The following is a 13,356-nucleotide window of genomic DNA, read 5'->3' on the forward strand; positions in this document are numbered from 1 at the left end:
TCTCCAGCAAAGGATGTTTGTCCTCTTACACTGGAAACACAAATCCTCTTCAGGAATGAGAAATTGTTCTGCGGAGTTATGGCTGTTTGGAGAGAGACATAGCAGTCCAAGAAGAAGATGAAGTAAGATGGAGAAAGGAAGAAGCATATTGTTGCTTGAGAGCATTCATTTTTTCTGTGCCAAATACTGGATTACATATGTAACTCTTCTTTGAACATACCATACAAGATAGAGTGTGACTTACAACTTTTTAAGACATAGAAGTTATTGTAATTAATGTCCTGCATTGAGAAGCCAACGGTTGACTTGGACATGGAGGCAAGATGATCCACTGGGTATGGCACTCGAGTGTGACATGGCAAACTCATGTTCAATTCTTTTCACCACAAATTGCCTGTGTGACCTTGGGCAAGTCACTTAGCCTCTCTGTGCCTCAGTTTCCCATCTGTAAAATGAGGATAGTAGTACTTCTTTGGCTCATAGGGATGTTGTGAGGATAAATACACTAAAGATTGTGTGGTATGCAGCTACTATGGTAATGAAGGAGATATAAATACCTACTTTGAGACTTGACTACCCTCTAAACCCTCCAGAGAGGTGGTGCCTCCAGTGCAGATGCTCAGGGGGCCTGACCTGCCATTGACTGTGCTATTGGTGCTCTGTGTATGAACAGCTAAACTAAGTTCACTTTAAAATAAATTTTAAATTAATTTGTTCCTTGCTGCTATGCATGAAAACAGAGCCAAATCCTACATTCCTTACTCAGATAAAACTTGCATTAATGTCAACTGGAGCGACAACAAAGCCAAGACCATTGGACTTGGCTCATAGAAGATAAACCAAACTGAAATAGTTTTTAAAATTGAGAATGAACTTAGTACCACTGACGAAGAGTGCCTATCATTAGCTCAGTATAAACAGGTGCTGTACAAGTTTCCCCATGCAGTTGTGCCAGTTCACCTTGCTCTTGACCTGTGGCACCCCGGCTATTCTAATCCTATTCCTCTCCCAAGCAGAGACTGCCAGCAGTGCCAAATTGTGTGGCAGATTTTGTGATGTGCACACATGGGAACTAGGATGAGACCACCCAACTTGCCTTCATTTATGAGCTAAGCCAGGATGTAAACCCAGGTCTCCAGAAGAAAAAGACTATGGCATGAACCCACTGTGCCACTTAGCCCCCACAATGAGAAAAAGCTATTCAAATGCTGCCAGTGCTTCATTTTTTGATGTACTGTGGCTCTTTAACAATCAGCTTGCTAAAAGCTGTAAATGTTTCCCAGCAATGATAGCCAAATTTGGTCAGGGTGGATTCTGCTGCCATCATGTGGCAAAGATAATTTTTACAGTAAAAGTTCCTTTTTCCAAAAAGAAAAGGAGTACTTGTGGCACCTTAGAGACTAACCAATTTATTTGAGCATAAGCTTTCGTGAGCTATAGCTCACTTCATCGAATGCATACTGTGGAAAGTATAGAAGATCTTTTTATACACACAAAGCATGAAAAAATGGGTGTTTACCACTACAAAAGATTTTCTCTCCCCCAACCCCACTCTCCTGCTGCTAATAGCTTATCTAAAATGATCACTCTCCTTACAATGTGTATGATAATCAAGGTGGGCCATTTCCAGCACAATCCAGGGTTTAACAAGAACATCTGAGGGGGGGCGGGGTTAGGAAAAAACAAGGGGAAATAGGTTACCTTGCATAATGACTTAGCCACTCCCAGTCTCTATTCAAGCCTAAGTTAATTGTATCCAATTTGCAAATGAATTCCAATTCAACAGTCTCTCGCTGGAGTCTGGTTTTGAAGTTTTTTTGTTGTAATATCGCAACTTTCATGTCTGTAATCGCGTGACCAGAGAGATTGAAGTGTTCTCCAACTGGTTTACGAATGTTATTGACATCTGATTTGTGTCCATTTATTCTTTTACGTAGAGACTGTCCAGTTTGACCAATGTACATGGCAGAGGGGCATTGCTGGCACATGATGGCATATATCACATTGGTGGATGTGCAGGTGAACGAGCCTCTGATAGTGTGGCTGATGTTATTAGGCCCTGTGATGGTGTCCCCTGAATAGATATGTGGGCACAGTTGGCAACGGGCTTTGTTGCAAGGATAGGTTCCTGGGTTAGTGGTTCTGTTGTGTGGTATGTGGTTGCTGGTGAGTATTTGCTTCAGGTTGGGGGGCTGTCTGTAGGCAAGGACTGGCCTGTCTCCCAAGATTTTGAGAGTGTTGGGTCATCCTTTAGGATAGGTTGTAGATCCTTAATAATGCGTTGGAGGGGTTTTAGTTGGGGGCTGAAGGTGACGGCTAGTGGCATTCTGTTATTTTCTTTGTTAGGCCTGTCCTGTAGTAGGTGACTTCTCGGAACTCTTCTGGCTCTATCAAACTGTTTCTTCACTTCTGCAGGTGGGTATTGTAGTTGTAAGAATGGTTGATATAGATCTTGTAGGTGTTTGTCTCTGTCTGAGGGGTTGGAGCAAATGCGGTTGTATCGCAGAGCTTGGCTGTAGACAATGGATCGTGTGGTGTGGTCAGGGTGAAAGCTGGAGGCATGTAGGTAGGAATAGCGGTCAGTAGGTTTCCGGTATAGGGTGGTGTTTATGTGACCATTGTTTATTAGCACTGTAGTGTCCAGGAAGTGGATCTCTTGTGTGGACTGGACCAGGCTGAGGTTGATGGTGGGATGGAAATTGTTGAAATCATGGTGGAATTCCTCAAGGGCTTCTTTTCCATGGGTCCAGATGATGAAGATGTCATCAATATAGCGCAAGTAGAGTAGGGGCATTAGGGGACGAGAGCTGAGGAAGCATTGTTCTAAGTTAGCCATAAAAATGTTGGCATACTGTGGGGCTATGCGGGTACCCACATCAGTGCCACTGATTTGAAGGTATACATTGTCCCCAAATGTAAAATAGTTATGGGTAAGGACAAAGTCACAAAGTTCAGCCACCAGGTTAGCCGTGACATTATCGGGGATAGTGTTCTTGACGGCTTGTAGTCCATCTTTGTGTGGAATGTTGGTGTAGAGGGCTTCTACATCCATAGTGGCCAGGATGGTGTTTTCAGGAAGATCACCGATGGATTGTAGTTTCCTCAGGAAGTCAGTGGTGTCTCAAAGGTAGCTGGGAGTGCTGGTAGTGTAGGGCCTGAGGAGGGAGTCTACATAGCCAGACAATCCTGCTGTCAGGGTGCCAATGCCTGAGATGATGGGGCGCCCAGGATTTCTAGGTTTATGGATCTTGGGTAGTAGATAGAATATCCCAGGTCAGAGTTCCAGGGGTGTGTCTGTGCGGATCTGATCTTGTGCTTTTTCAGGGAGCTTTTTGAGCAAATGCCATTTACAACACAAGCCATTTACAACACACACTTTGCTTCTCTACAAAAGAAAAAGGACACTAAACTTTCTAAACTACTACATGCCACAAGGGGCCACAGCAATAGTTCCCTCAACCCACCCAGCAATATTGTTAACCTATCCAACTATACTCTTAGCCCAGCAGAAGCAGCTGTCCTATCTCGAGGCCTCTCCTTCTGCCCCTCCACCCCCACGAACATGATACAGTTCTGTGGTGACCTAGAATCCTATTTTCGACATCTCCGACTCAAGGAATATTTCCAACATACCTCTGAACAACATACTAATCCACAGAGACCTCCCTACCAACACTACAAAAAGAAGGATTCTAGGTGGACTCCTCCTGAAGGTCGAGACAGCAGACTGGACTTCTACGTAGAGTGCTTCCGCCGATGTGCTACCTTTGAGACACCACTGACTTCCTGAGGAAACTACAATCCATCGGTGATCTTCCTGAAAACACCATCCTGGCCACTATGGATGTAGAAGCCCTCTACACCAACATTCCACACAAAGATGGACTACAAGCCGTCAAGAACCCATCCTTGCAACAAAGCCCATTGCCAACTGTGCCCACATATCTATTCAGGGGACACCATCACAGGGCCTAATAACATCAGCCACACTATCAGAGGCTCGTTCACCTGCACATCCACCAGTGTGATATATGCCATCATGTGCCAGCAATGCCCCTCTGCCATGTACATTGGTCAAACTGGACAGTCTCTACGTAAAAGAATAAATGGACACAAATCAGATGTCAAGAATTATAACATTCGTAAACCAGTCGGAGAACACTTCAATCTCTCTGGTCACGCGATTACAGACATGAAAGTTGCGATATTACAACAAAAAAACTTCAAAACCAGACTCCAGCGAGAGACTGTTGAATTGGAATTCATTTGCAAATTGGATACAATTAACTTAGGCTTGAATAGAGACTGGGAGAGGCTAAGTCATTATGCAAGGTAACCTATTTCCCCTTGTTTTTTCCTAACCCCACCCCCGTCAGACGTTCTTGTTAAACCCTGGATTTGTGCTGGAAATGGCCCACCTTGATTATCATACACATTGTAAGGAGAGTGATCACTTTAGATAAGCTATTAGCAGCAGGAGAGTGGGGTTGGGGGAGAGAAAATCTTTTGTAGTGGTAAACACCCATTTTTTCATGCTTTGTGTGTATAAAAAGATCTTCTATACTTTCCACAGTATGCATCCGATGAAGTGAGCTGTAGCTCACGAAAGCTTATGCTCAAGTAAATTGGTTAGTCAATTTGTATAGGTGGGGGTGCGGAGAGCCATTGAACCAAACTGTAAGCCCTGTATGTGATGGAAACCACTTCAAGCTAGGAGATGCAACAACACTTATGTAAGCATCATTCAAAGCCTCCATTTTACTTTATAATGATCAAACAAGATTGCTTTTGTCACTCAATTGTTACTGAACAGGCTAAATGAAAATTTTAGCACTGGAAACTTTCTGCATTTGGAATCCTGGTGTTTTAGAGACAGGGCTCGAACCTATAGAAGGGGGAAAGCACCATTTGCTTTTCCATATACTTTTAGACAGAACAAACTTTATTTATATTAAGAGAACAAGAGAAGACTGAACAAGGATGATGTCTCCATTAGCAAGCATACAGTGTGTCTTGCTTCTGGAACAGGTTGAAATCCACAAAGCAGAAGTTTGCAGCAGGCAGCACAGTCCTTACAGATGGAACGGGGCAGAACACTGAAATAAGGTGTAACAATTACACCCTGCCTCCACAAGGAGCAGGAGCAAAGAAGCAGGAGGCTTGTGCTTGACCACTGTAAAGATTTTTCAGAGAAATCCTCACATTAGGAATGAATCAATAGACTAAGATTCAGGTCTTTAGCTGTGGCCAAGGAACACTTAGTGCATCTGAAGAAGAGAAGCACAAAGGCCTTTTTCATTCCCCCAGTGCCTAAAGTAGTCTGAAAAAAATGGTGGTTTGTTTTTTTAAACACAGAAATGAAAACATCACCACATCTGTTTCGCCCTCCCCCCACCCCCCAGTCCTGCCCTCTCTGCTCAACTCTGTTCTTCCTGAAGCTATAGGAGCTCTTCACCTCCCTTCCCAGGCCTGGGGAGGGGAGGGCTGCAGTTGGGGGCTCTTCTCCCCCTTCCCAGGCTGAGTGTTGCAGGAAGGAGGAGCAGTCCCTTGCTTACAGGAGGGGAGGGAAGAGGGAGCAGTACTGATCTGCACTGTTGGGCTCTTTAGCTCTCACAGCCCTCCTCCCCTCTTCTGAGAGTAGTTCTCCTGAGGGGAGGGAAGCAGGAGAGAGCACTGCCTGCTTGGCTGCTTATAACCCCAACAGGCGGGAAAAGGGGAAGCAGCCAATCAGAGGGGCTGAAACCTGCTCCCCTCACCTACCTGGCTTCAACTGAAGATTTGCTTAGTCTTCAACTCCTTTCAACCAGCTTTAACTCTGCCAGAGGCTGGTCTGTGCCAGGCCAGTCCCCAAACACAGCTGCTCAAGCCTCCACCAGCTGCCAAGGGCCCCTGAAGGCTGCCAGGTATCCCCAGACCATACGGAAGGCCCTGGTCACCACGCCTTCTCTCCATCTGCAGCCCTCATGCTGGCAGCCAGGAGAGAAGTGACAAAGAAACTGAGGCCCACGTGAGAATTCTCCTGGGCAGGGGAGCTATTCTAGGGCTAGATCCATTGGCTATACCTTTGTGCTGGTGCAAAGTGGCCACTGCATAGTACAGGATCAAGGCCTGTGTTGCCTCCTCTTTCAGTGCTGCCAACTCTTATGGAAATAGGTGTTTGTACTTCAAACTCCCTGAGTCAAGTGACTGCAGGAGAATCTGTTTTTATTTTTTTAAATGTTAGTTTCTAGCCCTCATGGTTGCAGAGAAGAGCCTGAAAATATAACTCAAGTGTAACCTAAAGGCTCAGAAATCACAAGGCAAAGAAGCAATAGCTCAAATTTACTATTTTTAAGCAAGTCTCAGGATTCTCGGAGGCCTGACTTACGAGTTTTGAACACCTGTGGTTGGTGATACTGAACCACAATACATGGCCCATCAAAACCTGCTCAAGCAAATGGCACAATGTTTCTGAGGAAATAACACTGCATTAGGAGTTCGCCAGTTCTGCAGAGACCCCTCCAGCTGTGAAAGAGGGATGTGCTCCCAACAGTTCTTCAGACTCCAGCGAGAAACTGCTGAGGTTGAATTAATATGCAAACTAGATACCATTAATTTGGGTTTGAATAGGGACTGGGAGTGGCTGGGTCATTACACGTATTGAAAAGGAGTACTTGTGGCACCTTAAAGACTAACAAATTTATTTGACCATAAGCTTTCGTGAGCTACAGCTCAAATAAATTTGTTAGTCTCTGGGGTGCCACAAGTACTCCTTTTCTTTTTGCGGATACAGACTAACACAGCTGATACTCTGAAACTACACATATTGAATCTATTTCCTTAAGTTAAGTATCCTCACACCTTCTTGTCAACTGTCTAAATGGGCCATCTTGATTATCACTACAAAAGTTTTTTGTTTTTTTCTCCAGCTGATAATAGCTCATCTTAACTAATTAGCCTCTCACAGTTTGTATGGCAACTTCCAACTTTTCTGTATGTATATATATATAGCTTCTTACTATATGTTCCATTCTATGCATCCAATGAAGTGGGCTGTAGCCCACGAAAGCTTATGCTCTAATACATTTGTTAGTCTCTAAGGTCCCACAAGTACTCCTGCTCTTTTAACAGTTCTTCAGTGACCCCTTCTGTCAAGCCAGAGATGTACACTTAAAGTGTGGTGAGTGCTCTTTTAAAACCATCAAACTATATTAATTTTAAGAAAACTGTTAAAAATAATTGAGATGTTTGCACAAAATCTGTGTTTATGGAAATTTTTAAACTGATTTTACCACCTTTGGTTATTAACGCAGCCAAATTAAAGGAAACATTATTCCAAAGCTAGTTACTTAGAAAACTAAGTGGTGGGTCATATAAAGTGCTACACTAAGATCTCTAAATATCCTCTGACCAAAACAATCTCCTGCAAGGTGCTGAGTGCTCTGCACTACCATCAACTTCTGTGGAAGCTGAAAGCTAAATTGCAAATCAGGCCTATAAGTTTGATTTGAATCTATGTGTATTTTGGGGGAATACATGATGGCAAGAAAGATCTTGAGCAGTAAAGCTCTGGATACTATAGATAAGATATATCCCTGTCACAGGGTGCTCTATTCACCATTAGGCAGTACCACCTCCTGATTGTTCTGGGAATTAGCCAGGCCAACACCCCTTCCTGCAGTTGTACTCTCTGATATGTCTACACTACGAAATTCGGTCGAATTTATAGAAGTCGGTTTTTTAGAAATCATTTTTATATAGTCGATAGTGTGTGTCCCCACACAAAATGCTCTAAGTGCATTAAGTGCATTTACTCGGCTGAGTGCTTACATAGTACCGAGGCTACCGTCGACTTCCGGAGTGGTGCACTATGGGTAGCTATCCAACAGTTCCTGCAGTCTCTGCCGCCCATTGGAATTCTAGGTTGAGATCCCAATGCCTGATGGGGCAAAAATATTGTCGCGGGTGGTTCTGGGTACATGTCATCAGGCCCTCCCTCCCTCTGTGAAAGCAATGGCAGACAATCGTTTCACGCCTTTTTTCCTGAGTTACCTGTGCAGACGCCATACGACTGCAGGCATGGAGCCCGCTCAGCTCACTGTCACCCTACGTCTCCTGGGTGCTGGCAGACGCAGTACTGCATTGCTACACAGCAGCAGCTCATTGCCTTGTGGCAGCAGATGGTGCAATAGGCCTGATAACCATCATCATCATGTCTGAGGTGCTCCTGGCTGCCTCGGTAAGGTCGGTCAGGAGCGCCTGGGCAGACATGGGCGCAGGGACTGAAATAGGAGTGACTCGACCAGGTCGTTCTCTTTAGTCCTGCTGGCAGTCCTATTGCACTGACTTCTGGTGAGCAGCCAGGAGATGAGGATGGCTAGTAGTCCTACTGCACTGTCTTCTGCCGAGCAGACAGGAGATTAGGATGGCTAACAGTCCTTCTGCACCGTCTGCTGCCAGCCAAAGATGTAAAAGATAGATGGAGTGGATCAAAACAAGAAATAGACCAGATTTGTTTTGTATTCATTTGCTCCCCCCTCCTTCCCTCCCTCTGTGAAATCAATGGCTGACAATTGTTTCAGTGAGGTCTGTCAGGAGCACCTTGAAAAGTTTAATAGAGATTCAGTCCTGCCTGAAATACTTGGGGGAGAGATAGCTCAGTGGGTTGAGCATTGGGTTGAGCATTAGCCTGCTTTTCCCATGGCTTTGAGTTCAATCCTTGAGGGGGCCATTCTGTGTGACAGTTGTTGTTTTTTTTCTCGTTGATGTAAAGCCACCCCCTTTGTTGATTTTAATTCCCTGTAAGCCAACCCTGTCAGCCATGTCATCAGTCGCCCCTCCCTCCGTCAGAGCAATGGCAGACAATCGTTCCGCGCTTTTTTTTGTGCGGACACCATACCATGGCAAGCATGGAGCCCGCTCAGATCACTTTGGCAATCAGGAGCACATTAAACACCATGCGCATTATCCAGCAGTATATGCAGCACCAGGACCTGGCAAAGCAAAGCGGGCGAGTAGGCGACATCTGCGCGGTGACGAGAGTGATGAGGACATGGACACACACTTCTCGCAAAGCACAGGCACTGGCAATGTGGGCATCATGATGCTAACGGGGCAGGTTCATGCCGTGGAACGCCGATTCTGGGCTCGGGAAACAAGCACAGACTGGTGGGACCACATAGTGTTGCAGATCTGGGACGATTCCCAGTGGCTGCGAACCTTTCGCATGCGTAAGGGCACTTTCATGGAACTTTGTGACTTGCTTTCCCCTGCCCTCAGGCGCATGAATACCAAAATGAGAGCAGCCCTCACAGTTGAGAAGCGAGTAGCGATAGCCCTGTGGAAGCTTGCAATGCCAGACAGCTACCCGTCAGTTGGGAATCAATTTGGAGTGGGCAAATCTACTGTGGGGGCTGCTGTGATGCAAGTAGCCACCGCAATCAAACATCTGCTGATATCAAGGGCAGTGACCCTGGGAAATGTGCAGGTCACAGTGGATGGCTTTGCTGCAATGGGATTCCCTAACTGTGGTGGGGCCATAGACAGAACTCATATCCCTATCTTAGCACTGGAGCACCAAGCTGGTGAGTACATAAACTGCAAGGGGTACTTTTCGATAGTTCTGCAAGCACTGGTGGATCACAAGGGACGTTTCACCAATATCAACGTGGGATGGCTAGGAAAGGTACATGATGCTCGCATCTTCAGGAACTCTGTTCTGTTTCAAAAGCTCCAGGAAGGGACTTTCTTCCCAGACCGGAAAATAACCGTTGGGGCTGTTGAAATGCCTATAGTTATCCTTGGGGACCCAGCCTACCCCTTAATGCCATGGCTCATGAAGCCATACACAGGCAGCCTGGACAGTAGTCAGGAGCTGTTCAACTACAGGCTGAGCAAGTGCAGAATGGTGGTAGAATGTGCATTTGGATGTTTAAAAGTGCACTGGCGCAGTTTACTGACTCGGTTAGACCTCAGCGAAACCAATATTTCTATTGTTATTACTGCTTGCTGTGCGCGCCACAATATCTGTGAGAGTAAGGAGGAGTGGTGGTAGGTTGAGGCAAATCACCTGGCCACTGGTTATGCGCAGCCAGACTCCAGGGCAGTTAGAAGAGCACAGGAGGGCGTGGTGCGCATCAGAGAAGCTTTGAAAACCAGTTTCATGACTGGCCAGGCTATGGTGTGAAAGTTCTGTTTGTTTCTCCTTGATGAACCCGCTCCCCTTGGTTCACTCTACTTCCCTGTAAGCTAAGCACCCTCCCCTCCTCCCTTCGATCACTGCTTGCAGAGGCAATAAAGTCATTGTTGCTTCACTTTCATGCATTCTTTATTAATTCATCACACAAATAGGGGGATAACTGCCAAGGTAGCCCGGGAGGGTGGTGGAGGAGGGAAGGACAAGGCTACACAACACTTTAAAAGTTTAAAACTTTAAAACTTATTGAATGCCAGCCTTCTGTTGCTTGGGCAATCCTCTGGGATGGAGTTGCTGGGTGGTCAGAGGCTATGGAACTTGGGGAGGAGGGCGGTTGGTTACCCAGGGGCTGTAGCGGCAGTCTGTGCTCCTGCTGCCTTTCCTGCAGCTCAACCATATGCTGGAGCATATTAGTTTGATCCTCCAGCAGCCTCAGCATTGAATCCTGACTCCTCTCATCACACTGCTGCCACCTATCAGCTTCAGCCCTCTCTTCAGCCCGCCACCTCTCCTCCCAGTCATTTTGTGCTTTCCTGCACTCTGACATTGTCTGCCTCCATGCATTTGTCTGTGCTCTGTCAGTGTGGGAGGACAGCATGAGGTCAGAGAACATTTAATCACGAGTGCGTTTTTTTCGCCTTCTAATCTTCGCTAGCCTCTGGGAAGGAGAAAATCCTGTGACCCTTGAAACACATGCAGCTGGTGGAGAAAAAAAAAGGGAGAGTGGTATTTAAAAAGACACATCTTATAGAACAATGGGTACACACTTTCATGGTAAACCTTGCTGTTAACAATATATACATAGCACATGTGCTTTCGTTACAAGGTCGCATTTTGCCTCCCCCCACCACGTGGCTAGCCCCTCACCCCTTCCCACTCCCCGTGGCTAACAGCGGGGAACATTTCTGTTCAGCCACAGGCAAACAGCCCAGCAGGAACGAGCACCTCTGAATGTCCCCTTAAGAAAAGCACCCTATTTCAACCAGGTGACCATGAATGATATCACTCTGCTGAGGATAACACTGAGAGATAAACAATGGATGTTGTTTGAATGCCAGCAAACATACGCTGCAATGCTTTATTCTACAATGATTCCTGACTACGTGCTACTGGCCTGGCGTGGTAAAGTGTCCTACCATGGTGGACGGAATAAGGCTGCCCTCCCCAGAAACCTTCTGTGGAGATGTCCCTGGAGGATTTCCACTCCATCCCCAGACACATTAACAGACTTTTCCAGTAGCTGTACTGGCCACGAATGCCAGGGCAAATTAATCATTAAACACGCTTGCTTTTAAACCATGAATACTATTTTAAAAGGTACACTCACCAGAGGTCCCTTCTCCACCTGGCGGGTCTGGGAGGCAGCCTTGGGTGGGTTCGGGGGGTACTGGCTCCAGGTCCAGGGTTAGAAACAGTTCCTGGCTGTCGGAAAAACCGGTTTCTCCGCTTGCTTGCTATGAGCTATCTACAACCTCATCACCATCATCACCTTCCTCGTTCCCCAAACCTGCTTCAGTGTTGCCTCCCTCTCCACTGAAGGAGTCAAAGCACACGGTTGGGATAATGGTGGCTGAACCCCCTAAAACGGCATGCAGCTCATCATAGAAGCAGCATGTTTGGGGCTCTGACCTGGAGCGGCCGTTTGCCTCTCTGGTTTTCTGGTAGGCTTGCCTCAGCTCCTTAAGTTTCACGCAGCACTACTTCAGGTCCCTGTTATGGCCTCTGTCCTTCATGCCCTGGGAGATTTTGACAAATGTTTTGGCATTTCAAAAACTGGAACAGAGTTCTGATAGCACGGATTCCTCTCCCCATACAGCGATCAGATCCCGTACCTCCCGTTTGGTCCATGCTGGAGCTCTTTTGTGATTCTGGGACTCCATCATGATCACCTCTGCTGATGAGTTCTGCATGGTCACCTCTGCTGATGAGCTCTGCACTCACCTGCAGCTTGCCACTCTGGCCAAACAGGAAATGAAATTCAAAAGTTCGCAGGCCTTTTCCTGTCTACCTGGCCAGTGCATCTGAGTTGAGAGTGCTGTCCAGAGCGGTCACAATGGAGTACTCTGGGATAGCTCCCAGAGGCCAATACCGTCTAATTGCATCCACAGTACCCCAAATTCGACCCGGAAAGGCCGATTTAAGCGCTAATCCACTTGTCAGGAGTGGAGTAAAGAAATCAATTTTAAGACTCCTTTAAGTCGAAAAAAGGGCTTCGTCGTGTGGACGGGTGCAGGGTTAAATCGATTTAATGCTGCTAAATTCAATCTCAACTCCTAGTGTAGACCAGTGCTCACTCTCTCTCACTCACTCTGCAGCCATTCTCTCACTCTGGGAGCTGCAGCTTCTTCTTCATGACTCAGCCCTCTGGCCAGGTCACTAGGTGGTTTCCCCTTCCAGTCTCACTGGAGCTAATGTCCGGGCAATGCCACTCCATCAGTGGCTGGTAGGGGAACCCAGACCCACGCACTATCCTGGGTTCCAACCCAGGGACCCTACAGCATGCAGCCAAGGTCTGCTCAGTCCCCAGCCTTGCTGCTCTCTCCCTGGCCTGCTTCCTACTCGCCTCCCCACAAGCTCCCTTCCCCACCCTTGTCTCGTCAGGGTACTTCCTTTCCTCAGGGCCAGGTTCCTGGGGTCCTATTCTTTTCCTAGACTCCCTCCTTCCCTCTCTAGTACACAGAGGACGGCTGCAGACTTCTTCAATCCAGCCACTTCTGTTGCCAGCTCCCTAGCTTTAGACTAGCCTGCCAAAACCTGCTCAGCTGAGCTCCATCTTCCAAACAGGGGTTGCTTCCCCAGCCTAATCCCCTCATGTGTAGCTGTCTCACTAACTAGCCCTTTCTCAGCTTCCTTAACCCTTTCAGGGCTAGTGTGGGGTGCTCACCCCATCACAATCAAAATCAAATAAGGCCATGACACACACGAGCACCCATTCACCTTATGTGGGTCAGGATTACAAAAGGCTAATAGTCTGGTTACAAGGCAGAGATCAACATGCAGTGACTCCAGTGCCTATTATTTCACCCACAAGCATTCTTTTGGCTGGCCAAATAGAATAATGCCATGTATATATTGCAAATTGTAAAGGGTAGTAACCCAAGTGTGCTTAAGGCTAAGGAATTAATTAATTAATTCCATCACTCACAAGTTGTGGTGACAGTTATTGTCTTGGTGGGCAGAAC

This window comes from Lepidochelys kempii, chromosome 5 (assembly GCF_965140265.1).
Source record: "Lepidochelys kempii isolate rLepKem1 chromosome 5, rLepKem1.hap2, whole genome shotgun sequence".
Taxonomy (NCBI): domain Eukaryota; kingdom Metazoa; phylum Chordata; order Testudines; family Cheloniidae; genus Lepidochelys; species Lepidochelys kempii.